Genomic DNA, 4,067 nt, shown 5'->3' with positions numbered 1-4,067 from the left:
AGAAAAACTTAGGTTGTTGAAAGTGGAAAACTCCCCCTAACCCCTCGTCTATTGGTGAAAAAAATGTTTCTTTATCTTGGAATCCCCCAAAATCTTTTAAGGTGTATGACAATTCTAAATCCTTGATTTAAAGGAGCACTAAATGGGACCCCCCTCCCTTCCCATGCATAAACTAAATTTTGATGGAGATGGGAGAGGTGGGTGTATTGTGGATGGGGGTGTGGTAAAAAAAATTCCTATTGGTTTGTCCTATGTAGGGAACTTTACCCACACATCTAATAACATGGTTCAAGCTCTTGCTTTGTATTGGGGCCTGAAGTTAGCTACCAATCTAGGATGGAAGTATCTATGTATTGAAGGGGACTTGAAAATTATTGTGGAAAGTGTCAAAGTAAATATGAAGCAATGTTGGTCAATATCTAGTACTCTTGGTGACATATGGATGCTCCTCACTGGCTTGGAGGGATACACTTTAAAAAACATATATAGAGGGTAATGTGTGACAAACTCATTGGCTAGTCTCAGCTTGTAGGTCTAGGGAGCTAGACGATTGAGGTAAATGGCTACTCTATAAAAAAAATCCACCTCTTAGCAAGGGAATAAACTTTCATACACAAGGAATGATGGTTACCTCGTGACCATATTGGTTTTTAAAGGCAATGTTAATTTTTAAGTAGGATGCCTTTATGAATTCAAATTTAAATTAAATTACCATTATGAAAAGAAGGTATCATTTCAAAGTGGCTTTTTATTTTATTTATGGAGCTATAATGATCCAATCTGTAAGGATTACATAAATGATTTCCAAAGATTATGTCAGAGGAGGATCGTGTTTAAAATTTTATTTATGTCCTACCAAGGTCTTGGCATTTATTAGTGATGACATCTCTTAGAGAGAAGATAGAATGATAATTGATAGTAAAAACATCTTCCCACACGTATCTCTTTGCTGGCGTTTGGACAAATAATTTGTTACCTTTATGAGTAATATTATAGCATCTTGAAACATCTCTTTTACCACTAAGTTTTCCTTTTGTGAGCTTCCTTGAAGTAACTATCTCTTCAATCAGTGTGTAGTGCCTCTCCCATTTGACTTTTGTAAGTCGTCCTGATGGATGCAACCTTGCTGATCTTTTGTTGTGATGGATCATGATTGTGACCCTGAGTGGTCTACACCATTGAGGTGTTTGGGTTTATGTTTCTATATCAGTTGCTTTGATTATGCTTTTGACTGATCTTTGAGATTATGATGTGATTTTTGGTTCACTAAGGTTTGTGCCAGTGGTTACCAGGATCGATGTGGTATCATGAGGTTGTTCCGTGATTACCCTGAGATGTGTGCAGAGATTGCACTGTGTACTATTACCATGCTACATGGGACTAGGCTCCTATAGTAGTGGTTAGTCATGTTTATGACTGTGTTTGCTTATGTGTTTTAAATGCCTTTTTAATGCAGAGTAATCAATCATTATTAAATGCTTAAGTAATTAGAATGGATTGTTCTTGTTGGATTATTTGGTTATGTGTTGTGGACATTTACCTTGTTTTATTTTGATCGGAGAGATATCTGTTCTTATGTGATGTTTTACATTTGAGATGACCTGAGGGTCAAATGTTACTCTTTGATTCCAGTATCATAGATATTAGACTACTATGATGTTCAGTAAATCATATTGCATTATGATGCCATTTTGAGATGACAGTGTGTTTTATGATGATATCTGGTTATCTGGTATTTGGACATACCTCTGATTTTGTTATGTGATGGATTTAATGCTATGGTTATTTACTTCATTCCTGCGTTGTTATGCTTTATGCGAACATGAGTGATGTAAATAGATTATTTTAATATAATTAAATAAATGGTTAAATTAGGTGATTTAATGCATTTATTGCTTCAGCTATGTTATTATATGCAATTGCACTTGATCGTGTTGTTTAGTGTGCAGGATTTATATCCCTAGCAGTGGCACATGGAGTTAGTGATTCAGCCCTTCATATTTTACCAATGTCGTCCTTGTATGGTCGATGTATCCTTTATTAAAATGTTTAAATTAAACCTTTCGGTGATTATTAAATCCGAACTCATTTGCATTATGTGATTAGACCAGTAAGCGTGTCTATGCATTTAGAGGTTCGCATTGTCACGAAAGTTATTAAGGAGATTTGTGTGTTTCTCGGTTTTCAGGCTTTTTAATTGATTTATTTTAATTTCTGGCAGCTTTGCCATAGATGAATTCCTATTTATAGGAATAGCCTGTTTTTGTTTGGGTCAATTCGGGGTTTAACTAGATTGGTTGGTTAAATGCCCTAATCGATTATTCACCCGAAAAGTGAATAAGTATCCAAAGAGGAATTTAATTCCTCACTTCTCACTTTCAAATTGGAAATTTGGAGAGTAAAACCCAAAATCCTCTTCATGAGGATTTATTGTTTTGTTCGTTGTGGGAGCTATGGGCGTGGGATCATCGCGAGGTTGGGCTCGTTGGATCCAGCTCGGGGAAACCTTGGATTGCCACGATTTTCAACTACTTCTGTGAGATATTTATTTTATGGTTCAGATTCTCATTTTGCCCTTTTGGCTGTGAGGTAGGGCTTTCCTGTTTTATTGTTTCTACTCCATTTCTGCTTCTATTTTTGGTAGTCGTTTGTTTGGAGGCTGAGAACTAGTGTTCCCCTCCGTTTTTGTATGCTAGTTCTACCCGGTTGGGCGGGTATGAACATTTCCCTATTTTTTGGGATGAGGATTTGGGATTTTGCATCGTTATGCTGGCCATTTTTGCATACGATGTTCGATTCCATTTATTTTTGGATTTTTTGAGTTTTTGAACCTAAAGGCCAAATGGGTTTTAATTTTGAAGTTTTCCAATTTTTTGGGGTTTTTACCTCGTTTTGCATGCTGCCCTATTTTCTCGAGTTTTCTTGGCACAATGTGGGTCGTGGACCTTGATGATCCGTTTGGATATCAGTCAAACCACTTTTGCACTTTTATGCTACATTGGGATGCGTGTTGCATCCGTACTCCTGACATTGTGTTCGGTTGAGTGATTTTATACTTGTTATGGTTTTTGTTGGACCTTTGCTTTTGTTTTGTGAATGTTGGGATTCGTGTAGAATCCATACTCTCGGATTCAGGTCGGTTGAGTGAGTTCGCGATGTTTGGTCTTGTTACATCATTGGGATTCGTGTAGAATTCGTCCTCTTGAGTTGCTTTCGGTTGGGTGTTTTGTTTTGCATTGTGTTCTCATTCCTATCCTTGTGTTATGATCTTCGTGATGGTGGTACGCCACACACGAGTATGTACGCGTACATTTGTTGGGTGACTTGCAAGGCCCGATCTTCCGTGGATTTGCCAGAAGTTATGATCATTGGGGTTGGGATGGGAGTATGCATGCCCACGGGCACTTGTCGTAGGATGAGCATGGCTAGGGTAGGGTAGCATATGGAGGGGGCTTCTATCTTGCAGCCTAGTGACCTTAGTCCCATAGGGTTGGCAAAGGAATTTTTAAATAAGTGATAATTAAAGAAAATGTGTGACTGATAATAAAACTTAAGATAATAAAATGTGTGTGTGGGGCCCTTCGTTAAGGAGTTGAAATGCACGATCCGAGCTTGGGCTTGTCAATGCCAAGCGACTCTCCATGATGTCAGCCCCTACATAGTAGCCTATTGAGTGTCTGACCAGGACCTGTACTCCTTGCATTGTCTTAGGTTCTTGGTTGCAGCCATCATACTGTCTGGCGTGAGTGTTAGCCATGGATGTTCTTTTGTGTGTTTGTGGTTGGATCATTATCTCCATCAACATGGCGGGTGTGGACCTACGGGTGCCACGTGGTTGGGAGGCGTAGCTACCTTCACCACTGCTAGGGATCGGTGTACAAAGACCATCTTTTGTCCTAGTGCGACCGTTGTTGGATGTCTTCACTTGGTACTTTGGGTTCCGGAGTATGCTTTCTTGTGATTTGTGCTTTCATTAGGATGCTTGGATATCATGTTTAGATGATGTTAGTTTATTTGGCGCATTCCCTTATTATGATGTTTAGCATATGATTAGATGATGTGATTTG

This window comes from Cupressus sempervirens, chromosome 3, assembly GCF_028749045.1.
Source record: "Cupressus sempervirens isolate cs-2001-9-10 chromosome 3, ASM2874904v1, whole genome shotgun sequence".
NCBI lineage: Eukaryota > Viridiplantae > Streptophyta > Pinopsida > Cupressales > Cupressaceae > Cupressus > Cupressus sempervirens.
Note: the sequence above shows the minus strand (reverse complement) of the source record.